We start from the raw sequence: 21,821 nt of genomic DNA, 5'->3' as shown, positions 1-21,821 counted from the left end.
ATTGCACTTTATGTGCTTTTATGTAAAATTACCGTACAACATTGGCAACATTGTCAGCAGAGCTGTAAAAGTAGCAGCAGCAGAATATCAGCAATAGAAAAGTCTCAAAGCTGAAGGCTACAGCATGGATGGAGGTGCCACCAGGGAGTGTCCCCCTAAGCCACGGAGGCAATCAGGCAAAGTTCTCCACATCCATCCATCCATCCGTTTATCCCTGGCTCCCTTTTGTGGTCGGGGGGTAAATCCAATTTACTTATTTGAGTGACTGTTCCTTTGAGCCTCTTTCTATCTTTTATCTGCTGCCAGCACCAGCACCAGCACCTGCTCTGCCCCTGCTCCCTCCATCAGCTGCCCCACTTAGATGCCTTTCTCTTTCTGCAGTTGCAGAGATCTTTCAAAGGAGAACCTACTAGGCGGCTGCTTGATACGTTATGGCTTCAATTAGCCGCTTAGCTTTAATTGGTGTCTTGGCCCCCTGCCAAAAGCAAAAGCCCTCTTTAATGTCATCGTTTTATGGCCAAAGAGCTCACACATCATTTTGCATTAAAAACGCCCTGCATTTATGGCCAAGAACACAATTATTTATGGCTCAAGCAGAGACAGAGCGAAAGAGAAAGAGAAAGGGCTTGTGTCAATAAAATTAATGTCAAGCGAAAGAGACACCCGTCAGGGAGAGGAAAGGTCTCTGGAGAGGGGGGAGATGCCACCATTAGCACACATTTATGCTGTCAGTAGCCATAAATGTAGTCTTGGCCAAATCAAAAGTGTCAAATGGCACAACCAGAACCAGAACTCATTTGCACATTAATAAGAAAATTATTTAAATTTATCATTCAGATGGAAACAACAGCAGCAAATTGGCTCAAAAAAACGTTTATTTGTGGTGCCAACAGGTTTCATTCTTTGTCTCTCGATTTGACCCATTTCTCTACATTTCTCTACATTTCCTCTCCATTTCTCTTGAGAGAGAACTCTGTGTAGAAGTTCAGTGAACCGAAGAGAGAGACAAATGTTAAATGCGGGTCGGGTCACAAAATTCAGAATCAATTTGCATAATTAATAAAGTGGAAAAGGGGCATGGGACACCAAATGAATGCTTTTCTATATAAAAATAAATGTTCCTAGTGATAATTGCCGCAATTAGGAAATCTGATTAGATGGCTTTCCAAGAATTTTGATAAGACTTTCGATGCTTTAGATGTTTCTCCCCGTTTTAAAAGCCTATCAATCGCCTTTATAGACTGTTTCGTAAAACTCTTTTTCACATTCGTTAGCCAGGCCACAGAGCCACAGATCCGCTGAGCGGCTTTTGGGCAGATGGTTTTTTGGCAATTGCTTTTTTGTTTCCATCTCTTCTATGCACTTTTTTCCACCGGCTCTTCTTTTGAGAGAGTCCACGCCACGTGAGTCGCACAGGAAACCCCAAAAGGTAATCAGGCTTGAGGGCTTAGCGCAGTTTTTTAATTGGGGAAACATGTCAACTGTCAGAAATGGCAGGCAGATCCGATGGATGCCAGATCCGATAGATGCCGGACTGCAGCAACTTTTTGTGGCATTATGTGATATAAGCTTAATCGTGCAACATCCCCGCTGCAGTGGCAAGCTGAAGTACAAACTGATGAACGGCAAAACGATTGGGAACAAAAACTGTTGGCCAAACACTTCCGACACTCTGACTCGCCGTCTCGCTGTCTGCCACAGCGGTTGATGCCCCACAGCCTGGGCCTCTGGGAGTCTCTTTAGGGAATCGGGTCAGCAGACAATGTCAGCGGCAGCATTTAGGGCCTAAAAAATGTCCATCGTTAACGTATTTAATTGCATTAAACAGGCGGGGGAAACTAGAGCAAGTGCTAAAGGATTTCGATGGCAGAGGCAGGGCGAGGGGCAGGGGCGTAGGGCGACCAAATATTTACAGACGGCTGGATCCCATTTCGTTTTGGTTTCGGGGCTTTGCTCCTGTTGCGGTTCAACGATTTCCAGCGCTCTCTTCTGCCATAATGAGCCCCGGTTTGCAGATGTATCTGTATCTGTATCTGTGGGGATTTCGGTTCCTGGTTTTGTAGCAGTAGCTGCAGCCTTCTGGCTGTGGCTCTCAATTACAATTTGTATGCTGTATGCTGCGGCTGTTTGCGGCACTCAAGTTGTTTGGGCCCTTCCGTGTTGCCAGAGCCCGCAAACATCCCGCTTCCACTCTCACTTCCCTCCTCAGCTGGCTGTTTCATGAGGCCATGTGTTTGAGTTAAGCGTTCGTTTTGCGGTTTTTTTAATACACTTTGCCCCTTGTGTAGCACGGAAATGCAAAGTGAAGCCAAATGAAGGCAAATTGATTGACACACTGAAATCTGAATACCTGGCAATCGCAGGGCCCAGCCCCAGCCCCAGCGACAGCCCCTGAAGTGTAAATAATCGACAGAGTCGAGCGACTCCTCTTCGTGTTGTGTGGTTTATGCGTTTTACTTAATTACCTATTTGAAATTTTAATGTTCCTTTGATGTGGCAGTCATCAGAACAAGAGCAGAGAAAGAGAAAGAGAGTCCTCTCCATGCCCACTCCTCCGCATCCGCATCCGCAATCTCCAATCCCCCTGCCATTTGGCAGTGTATCTTTTGATGTGGGCGCTGCTCGTTTCCTGTCTGTCTGTGTCTCTCTGTCGCGTGTAGATAAACCTCATTCGGGCCGGGTATAAATCAAAATGCAATTTGTTCTGGGCCAAAAAGGGCAAAAGCTAATAACTAAACAAACTACGGCGTCGTCCACTAAATCAACCAAGAGACTCACGATAAAAACACAGACCACAGACTAGAGACTGGGGGACAGCATTCTTTCTGTTCCTTAGACGATGATGATTATGATGTAGTTGTTGTACTGCGGATGCTGCTCTAGGGATCTGTTGCTTGTGGATGTAGGTAGAGCGTGTTGCCCATAATTTATTGGCTGACAAAACAAATTCATTATGAAATGATAAGCCCATGAAAATTGTCATGTTTAAGGGAGGAAATGATGACGATGATGATGATGATGCGCCAACGAAGCGTCGTCGGCTTTTCCAAAGAAAGAAGTTTGCATAGAACATGAGGCGCTTTCAACGTGACATGAAAAACGAGTTGCCGCTCAATACCCAAACAAATGGCCAGAGAGGGAGGCACAAGACACACCTTCTCGGTTTTTGGCCAGAACTTGTGTCTAGAACTGTGGCACGTGAGGAATGCTCTTGGGGTTAGATATGCCCCTTTGACAGATACTCGTAATCCTGTCACGCAAATCAAACTTTTATGTTTTCCTGGGACCTGCACAAACCTTTTCAAGGGTTCTTTTCTGATGAAATAAAACAGAGATTGCAGAAGGAATATGCACAAGGTTGTATTTCCCTTTTAATTATGATTAATTTTGAATAGAACTGAAAACCCAACACTTTAGAGAGAGAACACTTTCCCAGCACATTTCCCAATGTTTTATTTCCAAGAAAGGTATATATAGAAATTCTGTGAACACATTGACATCTCCAGTCAGATCTCCACTCAGGTGAAAGCCATCCCGTAGCTGCTGACGGCAGCAGTTGGCCTCTAAACAGTTACACAAGAGAGTAACCATACACCTTGGCCCTCCATCTCCATCGGCTTTCCATCTGCCGCCAATGTCAATGCCATTTCCATTTAAAGGCGAGAGAGCGGAGGCCCATCGCACATCTCACAACTCCCGACTTCAGGCAACAGCTCATAAAATGCCGGAATGACATGAAGCTGACAGGTAGTAGATTTTCAGCCTCAGCCTCGCTGATTGCGGTTGCCACAGCTGCTCATCATCAGAGCAGAAGCTCCAAGCGGCAGCAGCAGCCCCAACAGCAGCCCCAACAGCAGCCTCGGCAGCAGCATAAAAAGGAGACGTGGACGTTGCAGCATTACAAGGCTTTAATAGACAACCGCGCAGCGCAGCACAGCGCAGCGCAGAGCTGAATAAGATTAATGAAGCCGTTTAAAACGCTTCGGTTGTTTATCATGCGGCATCCCTGAGAGCTTCTCTCAGAGATTCTCTCTCTCTTTTTCCAGCTGGGGCTGCGGCTGTGGCTGTGGCTAATGTGCCAGGCTATGTTCTCTGCCCCATTCCGCCAGCCATTAGCCGGAGAGATGCCGACAGGGCCTGCAATCGTGGCTTTGAGGCTGAGGCCGTGGCAACAGGCTGATAGCTGGTCATAGCCTTATTAAGTCGCCATAAACCATAAGCTCACGTTTGGCCCCAGCAGCGCAGCGAAACACAAAAATTTATCTAGGGAAAAAAGAAAAGTAACTTTTAATAAAGGTCCGTCCAACATCTGAGACTAAGACACCGACTCCTCGGCCTCCACCAGACTGTGCCTGATGCTGATAAATGGCTGTGGGCGTGACCCAGCGAGTCTTTGATTAGCCAAAGACATGACCCAAAAAAAAAGACAGGAGACAGGAGAGCGGGAGAAGGATGCCAGAAGGCCACGACTCCCGGGGTTCAAATGGAAATGACATTACAGTCACTGCAATTAAACTCCTGCCATCGGATGCCGCTGCCTCTGTCGCCTGCCGCCTGCCGCTCCTGATGTTGTGTTGTATGCCTGATGAGGCGTGCAGCATTTTGATGGGGCGAACACGTTAAAGCTTGACAATATCTTGGCTTATTCTCTGGATTTTTTTTGTCCCCGCTCCAAGGTGGAGGTAGGCGGCTCTGGCCTGCCACTCGAGTGCTCGTATATTTTATTGGGTCCTAGAGATCTTTTGTGGAACGATAACAAGTTTTTGATTTGTTCGCCACAACCGAAACGGGTTATGATTGACTGACTGTCGGACAAGCGACATTGGCAGGCGGATAAGCCCCCAACGAACGGACTTCTCAAGAGTGTGCCACAGCCAGAGCCAGAGCCACAGCCGAGACCAAGACCAAGACCCAGGCCATAGCCGGCCATAGCAGGGGCCACAGCATAGTTTGTTATAAAATTAATGACCCTCATTTTGTATTCAAGTGTTATCGAAATGATTGCCAGTACACACGTACACGGAGCACATGGCTCGGAGCGGAGGCCTATGGATAAAAAATGGGCTTGGCTTATGGATTGCCATTGCCCCCAACAATAAATATACAAAATATTTTTGTAGGCAAATCGAAATTTACATTGAAATTGATTTCTTGGCAGCCAATTAAAATGTTATTATGAGAACGAGCCTCATTAAAAGATGAGTGCAAAGGCTTGGAGCATTTAAAGGATCCCATCCTGATATTCGTATGCCATTTAATGAGGATTTTGTAGATCCAAAGTTAGTTAAAGGTAGAATTCCAGGAGACCCTTCTACTACTCCCATTTCAAGGTCACTGAGGGCCGTGCTTCATTCTAGACCACGTACCACAGGGCGGATGAGCGCTGGAGTGGGTGAGCGTTGGACTAACAACCGTTTCGACACCTCATTTCACCGGCTGCAACATGTTGCTTGCCCCACTCGCAGCCAGCTCTTTTCACTCGCGCAGCGGCACTTGCCCAGGCGTTGCCTCATGTAATTTGCCAGCCAGATAAATATCTCTCCAGAGCCTTATCACGATGTCTTAAACTGCTCGGGCTACATGGATCGTGTGGCAGAGTGGCAGGGGCTGAAACTGTTGCTGCAGCTGTTGATGGGAATAATTTATGTGAAGGTTAGTTGCAAGCTCACACGAAATTGCCAGCCAGCGCCTGAATGGGGGAGTTGCAAGTGGAGGTGGTATCCAGGCTGTGCAGCATTTACTTTCACAAGTCAGCACGTGAGGCGGCAGTGGTGGCGGCAACGGCACATTGTGGCAGCGTTGCCTGACCCCATTTTTGGTCGTAATTTGCTCGGAAAAATCTGAAACTGTGGCAAGCCAAGCATTGCAGGCTTACACTTGCATTCATTAACCAACAAATTGTGTGCCCCAAAAATCGCTTTAAATAACATTTTACTGGCCCGCGTTTTCATTATTTTATCTGAGTTTTTCATCTACATCGTACTCCGGTCTACGAGTATTGCCGGTCAAGTTGGCAATTTGGCAAAAGCGTGAAATGGACAGACCACAATACCCAGAGATCTATGGAGCTATAGAGCCATAGCCACAACCACAATGGACTGGGTTTGGGTATGGGATTGCGGAGTAGGTGCAATGGAAGCGGCACGCTCGTTGCCTGATCATAAATCTACAGGTAGACAATAAATGCAATGATCTGCCGCACAAACGCCACCCCCCAGCACTGCCTCTGCCTCGACTGCTCTGTACTGCTGCTGTTAACTTTATTTGTGTCGAGATTTGCACTAGAAATGTCAGCCAGGCACGCCATTTGCTACCGTGTAAGTGGGCTGGCTTAGGCCAGAGAGAAACTGTAGATAAGAAAGTTCTATCGATGGACAAACGATAATCGTTGAGGCATTTCTCATTTATCTGCTGAGACACATAGGGAGAGAGGGAAATCCACACTGCATCTAGCAGATGGAAGCTTTCTATTCACCATCCAAGAAGCATTTAAAGTCTCGTTTTAGGGGTGGCCTTCGTTTGTGATTTCCCCTCTAAGACACTCAACTTGAAGATATTTCTGTGCTTTTGTACCCCAACATATAATTGGCTTGGCATCGGCCTCATAGACTGCAGCTAATGGGCAGTCTGAACGGTAGACAGAGAATAGAGGTCATAAAATTATATGCCACTTTTATGAGCTCCAAAGTTGGAATGTTGCTCCTTCAGTTTAAGAGGTTTGCTCCGCCTAGAGGATATCAAATCTACCATTCGTTCTGTGCTCTCAGACATTTGTGTTTTGTTTTCTTTGGGCTGTGGTGATTCATGTGCATTGGCCGCTGGACATAAATCAAACTTCAAAATGAAATGCAGCAGAATGAATCGAAATGAATTGTGCAAATGTCTGAACGAGTCAGAGTCGGATCGGAGTCGGAGTCCGAGTCGGAGTCCATGCCCCTTGGGCAATGTCCAGACGTGGACTGGGAATGGGAGCCCGCTTTGGGGGGCGTGACATGTACGCACCTGTGAGTGATACGAGTATGGTGGTAGGCCATACAACAGGTAGCTGCAGCCACAGCCACAGCTCGAGGCAGGAATACCAATGAGGCAGGCAGGCAGGCGGCCAAAGGCGGGCAATGGCGGGTACCCTGATGTTTTAAGTCGCACGTGCTTTATGCTAATTATTTTGCTGGAATCGGGCGTGGGCTTAAAACCGATTCGCACCCCGGGAATCCATGGCCACAGCACCAGCCAGCCAGACAAACAGACAGACATCCATTTGGAATATATCTTGAAACTTGTTTCGTTGGCTAATTAATCCGTTCACGATTAAAATATATACATTACGATATCTCGCACTCTCTCGTATGTGTGTTTTATTGCTTGTAAATTTTCCAGGTTACAAGTTCGTGTTACATGTAATTAGCCAAGAGACAGGCAGACAGACAGCCAGACAGACAGCCGTACACCACCGCGTATGCTCAATGTCTTTCTTGGTGCAAATTAACATCAGATGTCAGCTCTCCGACTCTGATTAAAGTCAAACTGTGCAACGAACTGTGGCAACGAGAGGCAGTGTCAGCTTATGGTTAATCATGTGCCACAGTCTCTTTGCAGCACCATCTTCCAGCGCATCCAGTGGCATGTCTGTGCCTTGGTCTTCCACGGAGTTCAAGTTCAATTTTTGTGTGGACTGCTCGCTCGCTAGCTCGCGTTGCTTTTAATTAAAAGTAATGCCCCGCCATTTAGGCAAAATGTTTTTCCTCTAGTTTTCCCTCTTTTTCGCATTCTCTGCAGCAATCGAGCTGCCGTTGCTGCTGCTGCTACGACTAGCGGCAGAGGAGGTGGAGTTCAGGACACACCCATCATGGCATTAGGGGCATACCATTCTTTCACTGCGGGTCTCTCGCTCTCTCGAGGTTATTTATTTGATGGCTTTGGCAGCTAGACCCGGGATCGGGCCAGAACCAACCACCAGATTGGAGTCCGTCAGTCAGTTTTTGGTCAAATCACAGCGGGCGTCGGTTGTGGGCATTGATTGTTGTTTCTGGAAATACTGAGGGAAACTGAAGGGAATGGAGGGGAAGGGCAGGGCAAGCGAAGGAAACTGCGGTAACCATGCCTGAATTATGCTCGGGGGCAAGTTTAATGCTTCAAATATGCAAAATCATGAGTCTGCGTTGATTTTAAATTGTATCATTAAAATGTAAACCCAGCAGCAGAGGCAGAGGCTGAGGCAGCAACAGCGACAGCGGCAGCATAATGAAAACCAAAGCAGACTCCTATCCTCCCCACTGTGCGGTGTGGTCCATCGAGAGAATATTTGTGTGCTGTGTGTATTTTTTCCGGCTTGTTCATTACAAATTTTTGATTGAACCCAGACGAAAGTCCCGTGTCAGTCAGCCGACCGCCCGACCGCCCGAACGCCCGTCGAGTGGTAGATCAATCAATTTTTTCTTTGTTTTGCGTTGCCGTAGCCGAAAAATAAACAAATTAAACATTTTCTGGTATTTCTGGCCATGGTAGCAATTATGTGGCCCGCAAGAGTACGAGATATTTCACTTCTTTTTCTCTATTTTGTGGTCATGCTGTTAATTCAATTTATTTTTGGGGATAATTAAAGAAAGAACGTATCGGATGGTATCGCTGGTTTTGTGTTTGATTTGTGTTAGAGATCCAGACAGGCGGGATATGTTTAATGAATAATTAATTGCCCTCAGAGCCGCAGGGCAACAAGCTTTTGGCATTTATGAAGGTAGACTTCTTTCCTTTGTCAAGCGTTTTTTGTCCCTCTTTATTTTTCTTTGTTACAGCAACTATTCAGTTCATCAATTTCTCATGTCAGAGCACTCAATAAACGCAATGAAAATTGGCATTGCAACATTTGTGGTTCCCATTTCCATATGCAAACGACAGTTGTTACAATTTATGGCCCGACTGCAGCACATAACAATTTCCAAATAATTGTTATGTTTGTGTGTGTCTTGCCATTTTTGCGCAATGCAAATGGAAATGCAAAGAGCTTTGCAAGCGATTCAAATTACTGATATTTTTCATCGATGCATTTGACACATTCGAGGCAGCGTGCAGCGTGCAGCGTGCAACGTGGAAATCCATACACTCTCCATGACGGCTCTCGAGTTGGCCGGAACTGAAATGCAACACGTCTGAGAGCAGCATTCATGCAATCCCCATCGCAATCTCAATTCAAAAAGTTGCACAGCTATTAGCAGGCTCTCCCATTGTGGCACTGCTGTTGCATCTACTGGCTACTGGCTACTGGCAAACGTTTTTCTGTTCATGCCGTTAAGTCATTCTTGAGATACTCGATGGCTGATTTTCCACTCAAGTATGGACTGCATTGTTGTTGCTGCCGTGGCTGCTGCTGCCAATTGATTGCTTGAGTCATAGACCGCAACGGGTTTGCGATTTCAGACCGAAACGGAAAGACTCTTGCCTCAGGCCAAAGCTCTTGCGGGCCTAGAAAACAGAGGGACTTTTTTGGGGCTGCGGCACAAGTGGCGTGGCGTGGCATGCATTCGGCATTCGCCCCAGTATGCCTGTCGCCAAAACCGGAGCACCAACAGCAGCGGCGGCGGCAGCAGTGGCAGTGGCGGCGGCGGCGGCAACGCCAACAAATTGCCACTCTAAAGGTGTTGGAGTCGCTGTCGGCGCTGTTGCCGTCGCCGTCGCCGTTGCCGTCATCATGTTTGTTTGTTTGCCTTTTTTTGGTTATCGCTGACACAACAATGGGGGCCACAAGTAAACCCGGGACCAGGCCAGGGCGAAACATTTGCCAGAGAGGCGCGGAAGGAGACCGACAGGGGGGGTGGCGTATACGTAATATTTGATTTTCTATTGCAAATACATTGGCAATTTGCGGTCTCGGAGTTGATTGAACTGTCAATCGGCCGGCGGACATTGCGATATAGTTTCGCTAATTTCGTGCATGTCTGCATTTATGACGGCAAATCGGGCCATTTGCCTAATTAAAATGCCCCCCAGTACCGCAATTTACCCCCCCAGAAACGAAGAGGGGGAGCCGAAGACTGGAACAGCGACTGGGATTTGCATTATAAATATTTAAAAAGGCTTTAGGCTCTAGCAAATGGCTAATGGAATCGTGATAATAGCAATGGAGGGAACACGCACACACACATGCATACGCATAAGGTAAATGACATTTAATTGGCCTACACTCCGGTATAGTCGTAGGGGCGGAAACTGACCAATTGACATACATTTTTAAAGAGCCATTCGCCCCGCGCAAAAGTAATTGCCACATTGCCGGGGCAACAATTTTAATGCCACAGCAAATGCGCGGAATCGATCTTCAATAGGGGAACTCTCCTGCTGCCGCATTTCCCATAGAGTTTATTAAATATTCAGACTCTTTGCTTTGGCAAATTTATGATTTCTTTTAGGTTCCCACCTCCCCCTCCCCCTCCCACCTTGCAATAAAAAGAGGAATATCCGAGGGAACGGGAATAGCATCACGTTCTCCCGGCGAATGAAACTATAAAATTACACCAACACCAACACCAACAGCATAGACCAGACCCCAAAGATATCTGAGACGACGGGCAAACAAACAAAATCATAAAAAAATGCCGCACTTTTCTTTGGTTTGGCTGTTGTTGGCTCTGCGAAAAAGATTTTGCAATTTATGTATTTCGTTTGGCTAGCTTTATTTCTGTATATATATTTTTTGAGGCATGCCGGGCAATTGTCTGAGTGAATCACAAAATACAAAAAAAAAGCAAATAAAGGAAAAAAAATTGAAGATTGAAAGTTTCACTTCAAGAGTCGACCGTTTCGATACCCCTTAAAATTAATAAATGATTAATTGTTTGGACTAATACCAATGGAAACCAATAGCTGTTATGATATTTTTAAAAACGTAGGCACTCTTTTCCCTACAAACAAGGAAAGACAGAAGTCAGAACCAAGATTCTCTGGATTTTTTAGGCTCACAAACCTCTGATCAAACCCATTATATCCTCTCCTAAAGCGCAAAAAGAGGCAAAAGTTGCGCAAAAAAAAGCACAGCACAGTGTGAGAGAAGAAGACGGCGAGAGAGATACGGAGATGGAGAGCAAGAAACTTTTTATTACTCAAAATCTAACGGCAAGCCGAAACGAATGGCCGCACTTTGACTCGTAACGGTGTAGAGGGGAGAGAAAGAGTAAGGGAGAGCGGCAGCCACAGCCACAGCGAGAGTGAGAGATGGTGGCTGAGTGGTGGAGGGGGAGAAGGGGAGTACGGTCCGTGTCAAGGTTAAGCGTCTGTCGGCACGAGCGTAACCAGAAATGCGGGTCAATCGGAGATTGTAGAACGCTGCCTACGAGAGACGGAGGCCCCAATCTGGAGCCCATCTCTCCTTTACACTCGCTGGCAAAAGTATTCGTACAAATGCGTCATCGTAAATCTTGCACAAATGAAATTTTCGTGGCTAGCCGCCGAAATGATGGTGCAATTTATATTCATTAGGAAACGGGCATCAGATCAGTGGGAATATCTTTTCCCGCAGATTCCATGGATGTCGGACCATGGACCTGCCAGCCGTGACTAGACTTTAGTGTCTAACTGTTCTGCGATGAGGTAATGATCAGCAGGAGGCAACTCCCATAAAAAGAGCAACATTTATGGCACTTATTATGGCATAAACTTGTTGTCATAATTTCAATTTTCTTGGAAAGATCTAAGGCGGATACAAGTCTAAGATCAAGCTAATTTTTTTGAAATTTTAGTGGAAATTTCTTGGTCTTACAAACACTAAAATGTGCTTTGAATCAAAGAAAAATCGATGCTCATTTTTTCAAAAGAGATGCTCCTAACGGGACCCCACTTCCTGTATTTATTTGCATCTCAACTAATAATATACCCTATATATGAACCTATTAATATATTTCATTAAAAAAAGAGAGAATTCCCTGTTCCACTCTCCCTCAATCGGTTGTTTTTTTTTTTTTTTTTTTTTTTTGTTGCTTGGCTAATTTAAATTTATACTGCTCGTAAAATATTTATAAACTTTGAAGTTCGAACTGCTGCCGAATGTTCGTGGGTGGCGGCGGGCAGCAGGAATAAATCAAATCTGTCTATGCGATAACTGCAAACTTTCAGCGAAACCGAACAGACTCCAGTCTGATGTGTTTGGTGTTGGTGGTGGTCCACAGATCGCACCCCCCGACCCCCCTGCATGGGCATTGGAACATCATTAATCATAGAATCTGGAACCCGTTCGTTCTCTGGCTCTGCTAATTGATTTTTCAACTGCATTCGAGACACGTTTTGCCTGCCTTTTCCTGCCCAAATTAGAGACGAGTTTACACTTTTAATTTCGCATCTCTCCGCAGTCGAGCTGCCCCAAAGCGAAAGTGGCAGCCACGCGGAGATTTGTTCAAGTGTTCTGGGAATTTCGTTGCCTCTTTGATGCTGCTGGACACAGACGTCGACCATTAGAGAGTCCGAATCCAGCAACTAATGAGCATTTGAGTAGCTGAGAAATTATTGATTGGTCTTTATCTTTCGCTTCGTGCTGGGCTTTTTGTGTCTTTCGAGAGAGATATTTGTGGGTCATCTCTGAAAGATGGATCACTCGTTGGGCTCTGAAACACCATTCATTAGTACGACTAATAGTGGCTGCGTGTCTTGGGGCTATTCCAGATCTCATATTCGGGGGATTTCCTTTGTGCGGCCCTACAAGAAAAGTTTTCCATTTTCCATTTGGTTTAAAGTCAATGCCGCATATTTTAACAGGAAATCGTTAAGCGAACAGCGAGCAAGCGGCATGCCCCTCCCACATAGGCATGTATGCAGCACAGCAATTGCTGCCACAGACATGATGGCATTTGAAATGGAAAAACGCTTCTAGAATTAGAACTGTAAACAACATGTGTTGAAATGCCTAATTGATTGACTTGACTCGTCGCGGACTCGTCTCTAGACACAGATACTGATCCACCTGAAAGATACATACATCTGGAAAACAGGCTTTGGGTTGGAAAATTATGGCATTGGCATTCAAGGCGGCATTTGATGGATTCCTCAGGTCTCTCTCGCGCGCAACGTTTGATGAATGGATGGATCATGAGAGTCCATCGTGTGAATCGAACCAAAGACTTCGATTAGTTTAGTAGTTGATTATCTGTGGCACTGCCACTGCACGCGGAAGAATGCAATTAAGATATTTTTAATGAGGCAAACTTATTAAATCAATTTTGTTCAACCTGCCGTTCAGCAATTTATTACTTAACTGCGTTTTTTCTATGGCCATATTTATGACTTTGCATAGAATAGAATTCTGGCTTGGCTTGGCTCTGGGTGACTCTCTGGCCGGCTGGCCGGCTGGCTGGCTGGCTCTCAGCCTTTTGCCAATTACAGCTAACAACAGCAGTTCCAGACAATGGCCCGTAAAACATTCTAACACCAATCTTCTATCGGATTCAATGGCTTTCTGGGACTTGACTCTTGGGGCTTTACTGGCGAGCGAGCGAGCGATCTATTCCGCAGCCTTTTGCTTAGTTGGCTGCCAACTTTCCAATTGGCAATAAAGCATGCGAAACCAATAGCATTACTTCTCTCTATCTCTCTCTCTCTGTGTTCTTTTTAGCCTTCTTTTGCTGACCACAAAACGTTGATTACCAGACGAAGATACTGGCCGAAAGAGCAGGAAAAAACAGAGAACATTGGCATTTTCACGCGCCCTCCGAAACCGCAGACACAATGCAGCAGAGGCAGCGCAGCAGCAGCAGCAGAGGCGTTGTAAAATGACCAAAAAAGGTATCGGCATTTTGGGCAAAAAAAAAAACCAGGCTAACAGAACCAGGCCCAGGCCCAGTCCTAGAGAGGCTAACGGTTGTTGTACAGCTAACGAGATCGCTTGTTTCTGGGCCTGTTTCTGGGTTCTCCACGGATCTAGTGCTGCTGCTGCTGCCACATCTTTCGTGGAACAAAAACCAAGAAAATAAACAAAAGAATCAGCCAGAAACAACATCTACCGGCAGCATCCCAGAGCATGTTTTTTTTCTTGTAGTTTTATTTTTGGATTGTAGGAAAAAGCCTGAAAAGGCAAAGACTTCACTCAACGGCAAACGCCAACGCACCCAACGCACCTCATTCCACCAAAAGTTCCCAGACCAGACCCAATTTTGTAGCTGTATCCCGCAGATACGATACACACAAACAACAGACTGGAACGGGTGCATCTAGCAGATACACGGATTCATTTGCATGTGGGCAGTGGGTCAGTGACTGTCAAAAGAGAGACATAGAGAGAGGCAGATCCACTGAGAGATCTATCAGTGGACGAATTCGGAACAGTTCTCGCAGATAATCTCTCTGACTGACTAGTCATTGCCTTTCCCTCTCTTTGACGATCAATCAGTGGATCCCCCCGTCCATCATTGCCCCCTTTGGGGCTTTTCTTTTCTACAAAAAGAGCAATAAAGAACTACATACCTTATACAAATCGATTTCACCCAGTTCTTTCAGCTCTGTAGTTCTTTTTTTCCCTCTCCATTCTCCTACATGCTGCAGCATATTTTCTTTTATGGGCAGGCAGGCAGGCAGGCCGTCCGTCCCGTGCTCATTCGTATTCCACCAAACCCATACCCATTCCCATTCCCATTCTCTGATGTTGTTTCCCCCCCATAAAAACTCTATTTCTATGCATCTACCTGCACTGAAAGAACCCCCAATATTCGGCTGTCCAAAGGCGAAGCCTTCTTCCTGGAGGATTGCGTGCCACATGCGCCTGTTCGCGTCCGCGTCCTCGTCCGCTGGCCAGTTTGCTGTTGTCATAAAAGTTGCCACTTTATGACTTACTTATGGAACAAAAAGAAGTGAGGAAAGAGAGGTGAACACACGTTGAAAACTTTACGTTTAAGCCATCTCACCGCGGAAATAGACTTAATGATCAATTAGCTTTTCGAACCGCGTTGCCTGCCGTTAGCTTCCGACTGGAATGAATGCCTTGCCCCCATACCCCATACCGCATGCCACATGAAGAACTGGGAGCGGTCCCATCGAGGAGGAGACTCAGGAAATCTAATGAGCAACTATGCGTCATTGCAATTAACCCAGAGCTCTAATTGGGGGATGGTTAAAAAGCATAAGGCATAAAGTGTGTATTTTAAGGCCCATTACAGATGGGCTTCCTGTCTGTGCGGGGAAAACAGTGGAAAATTGGAGGAGCAGCACTAGCACTAGCACTAGCACTCGCACTAGCAATAGAAAATCAAACAGTGAGGGACTGAAGTCAAAGTCGAAGTCAAAGATGTAGAAGTTGTCAGAAGTTGCCGTATGATGATTGCGCAAGCGACACATAAGCGGCGTCGATGCCAACTCCCAGATCTTCTCCAGAGAGACTCCCCAGAGGAAGAGGCAAAGTCTGGAGTCACTGGTAACTGCTTTAATTGGAAATAGTTGCAACTGCAGCAGCGGCTGAGGTAGCCGTGGCAGCTGAGGCATCCACATCAACATCGTCAAGTGTTCTAGTTACGTGGCTGTCGTTTGCTTTCAATCTTTTGGCTCCCCGACTCTACGGGAATTGCATCACGCAAAGGCAGAAGTGAGGCTGCTGCCAACGGGTTTTCGCTTCAATCTTCTATCTGTTGCAACTCCTTTTGGCTACTTTCTAAAGCCAGCAGCAGCAGCAGCAGCAGCAGCATCCACATCTCTTGAGTCACACATTTCCCCTCCCCACCCCACTTCCCTCTTAGTTTTTCTTTTCTATCTTTTTCTTTTTTTTTTTGTTTAGCGCCCAGGTAACTGTTCCAATCTCTACTGCTGCCGCTGCCGCTGCCGGTGCTCTGTTCTGTGTTGCAGTTGGGAAACTGGTGCAACCTCCTTTCCCTCTCCTCTTGCTGGCTGCAGCAAATTTGCAGTTAGTTTTACTGTTGTCCGTCGTCGTTGTCTTTGGGCTTTGATTTTGTTGTGTTTCCTATGTATGACATTACTTGTTCGCCTGTTCTTTTTTTTTTTTTTACCTTATTTTCCCCTCATTTTCTTTTGCCTCAAATTGGAAATTAACGTGCAACAACTAGGCTATAGCCTAGCCATGGACGTTGCATGGCCCTTTGTTCTGTAAAGTTTTTACAGAAATTAATTAAGTGCCTCCGACTCTGGTGCGGCAGGGGATTTATAGAGCTTGTTAGGAAAGTTTTCTTGTTGCTAGTTTTGTGTCACATGAGTCCAAATGTCTATAAATTCGCCAAAGCCATCAAATTAGCTCGTAAACTTTATTGTTTTTAGTACATAATATACCCACTATATATAGTATATTCTCTATAGTGTCGCTAATTAAAAACGCGGATACATTTTGTTGGAACATCCATTTGACGACAGAGATGACAATCTTTTGGATGGCTTTGCTTGAGCGCACAAATGGGAATCTTTTTGGAGTTGATTTACGATGATGGGAACTGATGATTAGCGATGAAGTATTGCAGTATTCCCCCAAAACATGGTAAGTGCTGCCCCTTTTCCCAGCTACCTCAATCAATGCCCCACTTAAAGCACCGCTTATGGCCATCAAAGAGTCATTTACAAAACGAAAACCGAAAGAGTTCTTGTCAAATGTTTAGCCAATTTCCAATGACAATCGACGGGAACAACCCGGTTGACAGCTGCTGTTGCGCCTCGCTGATGGATTGGAGCCCCCGAAGGCGACCGCGACTTGTGGCTGTTGGCGCGATTAGAGGCGGCTGAAAGGCTGATAGGGTTAACTGGATGACGCCTCTGGCTGCCGGGCTGCCGGGCTGCCTGGCTGGCTGGCTGCCTTATCAGCAATCTGTCAGTGGTGCCACGAAAGCAGCGACTGTGTGGCACTGCGGAACATCATCATCAGACAGCCCCCATGCCATGCCACGGAGTGGCGGCTGCTTCAAAGACTTGCGCGCGACATCTTCCGACTCTGGCTGCGTGGTCGTGGCCGTTTGACGTTGAATCCACAATTTACAAATTACAACTAATTAAAAGTTGATGGAGGCAAATGCGTGAGTGAAATCAAGCGCAGACGATAGCTCCATCATCTCCACCGCTCTCTCTCCTCTCTCTCTCTCTGAGTCTCCGCCATCCGGAGGAGCTAGCGATTCCCTTTTGCACCGATAAGCAAATGAGGAAGTCGCAGACGCAGACGAACGGAGCGACGCGGCGTGGCGCGGTGTGGCGCGGCTCCCGTCAGTAAATTCTTTGAAAAATGTTATTTATTTTCAAGTCATTCCGCGCGGCCCTTGTGGCTGAAACTCGTGGGGTACTCGCTGGGATCTGTTCTGGTTATGGTATGGTCTGTCTGCGTCTGGTTCCGTCTATCTGATGGCTATCTATGTGGCATGGGGTCTCTCGGTTGTCCGGCAACATCCGTTGCACAAAATAGTTGTACAGGAAATGTTTTTCCCATCCGAGAGGTGCAAATAAAAAGTTGGCAACCCGATAAAATGTATGACAATGTTGCAGCCCCAGCCACAGTCACGGACAGACCCATTTGATACTCATTCGCAAAACATTAGGCCCTGAAAAGAAATGGCAGCCATATCCGAATCTAATAAAAGTATATTGCCGACAAATCTCATTCATAGATGAAAAGCAAGTAACTTTCCTGAAATCCAAATCAAAGTTCCATGGAAACATTCAAGTTTTTAAACGGAATTCAAATTGTGCTTTTCCCCGAACTGATGGACTTTTCGAATGGCAAAAGAAAAATAAATAAATGCGAATAAGGCAAATATTTTCATTGCGATTTGTGTGGGAAAGAACCAAACGACATTACTATGACAACGTCATCATGATGTTGCAACAGCAGCAAAAACTTTAAAAGCAACAAGAGAGCATGGTAAATCCATAAGCCGACGCCTTAGATACCCTTGCTCTCTCTTTTTCAGCGTCGCTTAGCAGCAAAGAGTTTGCTTTTACCTGGACTCTGCGTTAGCGATAGATATAGTAATGTTGGGAAATCTGCATACAACAGCCAGAATGAAGCAATTGACTTCTAGAGCCAACCCACAGAACTTATCCAGAGGACACATCTGACCACATCTGAGAGTGGGGTTCTAGTTTCATAATTAAATATTGTCAACATGTACGATGGTGCAATGTTGGGGCTCCTGTTCCTCTTGTTATGATTCAATTCTTGAGCAAACAGTAGACCAGATACGAGCAGGAGCCAGGCCAGAACCGGACAGAGACAGGGACAGGGACAGAGACTGCGACAGGGACAGCTGAGAGACTGAGTGCAATTTGATGAGCATCTCTTGTGGCCTGACAACAGGAAGTGCGAAAACTATTAGTGGCACTTATTTATTCATTAGAGGCAGTTAGAGACACCCCAACAGACAGACAGACACACACACACATATACACGGGGACACCACACAGAGATACAGATACCGAGAATGTTAGAGGAGTGGTGGAGCCCTAACTCTAATTATGCAGATCGTTGCAGGAGGATGATGATGGTGGCAGCATCATCAGGATGCAGGCACACGCTCTCCGCACAGAAATTTGCATAATGTTGTTCTCTATTAATACGTACGTACGAACGATATAGGGTTAAATGTCATTGCACTTTGGGTTTCCGTTTCATATTTCATCAACTCAAGAGATACTTGTATCTTTGGCTGCTTACCTGTTTGATATCTTTATGCGGGTATATCTGTGTATTTTTTTGTTGGATATATTTGTATTTTATTTGTTGCGGCGGACAGTGCCTCATCCGTTTATCAGCACACACAAATCAAAGCAGATCCCGCACGCACACACAGACACTTCTATCTTGTAGATACTTCGTATGTTGATTGTATGCAAAAAATGATATTTTAAGTGGCGGAGAGCTCTCCTTTGGTTTTATTTAGCGTTGCGCCACATGGGAGCCATTTCCAAGGAACACACACACAGATACGGCCGCACACACACACGCACACAGAACGAGAGCGAGAGCGGGGGGGTTGGGGTTGGGGTTTGGGTAGCAATAATAAAAGCGTAAATGCTTATTTATTTGCAAGTCGTTCTCGAAAATGCGCTCTGTTTGGATAATTTATGAAGCCCAAGCACACGACGACAGGCGGCAGCAGAAACAGCCCCCAAATAAAACCCGCGCGGCGAAATTGAACTTCGTTTGCCCCGTATTTCTGTTTGATATATCTTTCCGTTGAATGGTTTTTGTTATGTTTTTTTTTTTGTTGTATTTTTTTGAAATAGGAAATAAGGAAAGCCTTGTAGCTCGACCGCTATAAAAATCCCCGGTGATTTGTTGGCAAAAGGTTCGTTCTGTTCTCAAAAACACACAAAATATTTGATTGCACTTTCGATTGTTTTGATTGCTTGTCGATTGTCAAATGGTCAGACGGGGGGTCAGAGTTCAATGGAGCTGTGTGCCTCTGACTGTTGCGACTGCACTGACCGAGACCGATGCGGCAACTGTCGTGTCCGTTGTGTTCAGACCATCAATCACGGCTTCGCCCGAATGCAATAGACCCGATAAAAACCGCTGAGGTTGCAACCGATCAAGCGGCGCGACAAAAACCGACTCCGAAAACCGACACCGACACCGACGCCGATACCGAAACCGAAAACCGACTCCACTGAAAGCCGAAACTGTAAACGAAACGAGAAGCCGCGTCGCCGAGTCCAAGTCCCGTTTCTGAATGCCGCTCTAAGCGTGCGTTGGCTCCAACGTTTCAACAGCAACTGCGAGGCGGCGCGCTTGGAGCTGCCGCTTCCGTGTAGCAGCCCCACGTGGAGAGTTTTCAAATGCCGGCTGTCTGTGTGGTGGTGTCTCTGATGCTTGAGAGTGTGTGTGTGTGGAGAGTTGGAGCGCAACACGGAGCACATGGCACGTGTGGGATGAGGCAAGAGTCGGAGATGTTGAGATGTTGATCTCAATGGAAGTTGAAGTTTGAAAAAAAAAACAGAGATTGGACTAGGGAATTGATGGAAATTGTAGGTAATTTTTAAGGTAAGATGTTTCGAATTATTAGGGAAATATATGCATATTTGACAGCCATATAACTTTATAGAGATTTCTAGGACTATCTCGAAAATTCAGCGAAAAAATTAAATATTTGAGTCTCTTAAGATTTCTGCCCATATGTTTTCAGGGCTATGTTTTCAGGTCAACATTAGAATGGCAAAAAAATATGAATATATTTTGGGGTACATTCTTCTTTTAATAGATTAAATCTATTGAAAATCTACCAAATTTTTTTTTAGTAATATTTTTGGGAATATAATTATTGTATATCCAGAATTTCTTGGGAAAATATCTTAGGTTTTTTTTTTCTTGAGGAAGTCTTAGAAAAATCTTAGAATATATATAGGAGTATCGCCTTTTTGTTTAGGGATAGCTGCTGAAATCCATAATAGAAAAATAAATAAAAATAATAAATAAATATTAAAATATACAGATAGTCGATTGCAATGGGCTTTGGATGATTTTTAGCCTATCCTTTCCCTTCACTTTGTTCTTATTCCGTATTCCATACCTTCATTCCTTCCCCTCCCTTCCTTCTCTATTTCAGAATTCACTTCCTTCTTTATCTACCGCTTCCTTCCCACATGTTACGAAAACGTCGAGCAAAACAAACTGTAAATTGTGGAGACTTGGAGAACATGCGCGCTGAGAGCGTCCCAAGAGAGAGCGCCAGAGAGCAGAAAACGCGGGAGAGCGAGTGAGAGCAAGAGCAGCCGGCAAAAGGGGGCTGCTATATTGAATTATAGAAGGGGAGTGGGGTACTACGACTGCGACTACGACTGGGGTTAATTCTTGAGCATCTGTTTTATATCAGGAACGCCGCTGAGGCATTACGGAGCAGATAGATACAGATACGGATACAACTACAGAGTAAGCATCTATGGAATGCATTAAGTGCGCTTGTAGCTGTCAATCATCCTAATGCCATGAAACCGACGCGAAATTCCAGACGCCAAGCCATAGAACGATATGATCCTCAATGATCCCCCACACAAAAACCGATTCAATCGTAACCCATGAACGGAGGAATGTTCATCTGTAATTTTCAAACCGCAAATGTGGTTCTCCCACAAGACACACAGAGAAGAAAAAAAACAACTCCAAAAGTACACAATGGACTATCGATCAGTGGTCATCGACTGTGGACTGCGGACTGTGGAATTTCCACAGAAATATTTATCTACGCTAATTCCCGAGCCTAAACTTGTGTATAAGTGTAATAAAACCGCATCATCTGGCTGCAATTTTCGCTGCTCGCGTGCCAGCATCAGCGTCCCAACAACAACACAAAGAATCCCCATCGCCCATCGCCCAGTGCCCATCTTTCGCTGCATTCGCATGAACGCCTTCGAATTTCTCATAGAAAGAAAACTTTGGTCTCTTGAGGTCCAGAGGAGATGGTCTGTGGTCTGTGGCGTTTGGTTTATGGTTTATGCGCCGCCGTTTTTGGTCTATTAAAATGATTGCAGTATTTACGTAGCGCTTTTCTACCATAATTTGTATTTGCTATGCTCATCATCATCATCATCATCATCATCATTGGGCATTGGCAGCCTCAGCCTCAGCGTTATCCTCATCCTCCTCTCATCTTTGGGGGATTCGTTTGCATTGAATGGCCCATCCACATCCATGGCTGTGGCAGCTTTGGTTACCACAGACCGGAGTAGAAGTCGGAGTAGAGCCCCCAAGCGTTTGACCCTTCTGTCTATGCTTTTCTATTGTTTATCTGCAACAAGCCAGGCCCATAGCCCAGGCCCAGGCCCATGCCCAGGCCCATGTCCATGTCCAAATCCAGGCTTAAGTTACCTCCCTCCCTCGCTGCCCTCTGATGCGTTAATATTTCTAGCCTTTATCGCCCGGCGGCGTATTTACA

General features: G+C 45.7%; 1 protein-coding gene across 5 annotated transcripts in view; it reads right to left on the bottom strand.

Annotated features, from left to right (window-relative positions):
* LOC108156233 (band 4.1-like protein 4A) overlaps positions 1 to 19,673 on the bottom strand; it is a 58,876-nt gene extending 39,203 nt beyond the window's left edge. For 3 of the 5 annotated variants that reach the window (XM_017287578.2, XM_017287575.2, XM_017287576.2), the window contains exon 1: positions 18,605 to 19,673. The gene's annotated coding sequence lies outside the window, so the exon portion shown is untranslated. The remainder of the gene's footprint in view (positions 1 to 18,604) is intronic. The other 2 variants (XM_017287579.2, XM_033388966.1) reach the window with 1 other exon arrangement.
* Between the last annotated feature and the right edge of the window lie 2,148 nt (positions 19,674 to 21,821).

This window comes from Drosophila miranda, chromosome 2, assembly GCF_003369915.1.
Source record: "Drosophila miranda strain MSH22 chromosome 2, D.miranda_PacBio2.1, whole genome shotgun sequence".
NCBI classification, from domain to species: domain Eukaryota; kingdom Metazoa; phylum Arthropoda; class Insecta; order Diptera; family Drosophilidae; genus Drosophila; species Drosophila miranda.
The sequence above is the reverse complement of the archived record's forward strand: the minus strand, read 5'-3'. Positions and strand labels throughout refer to the sequence as shown.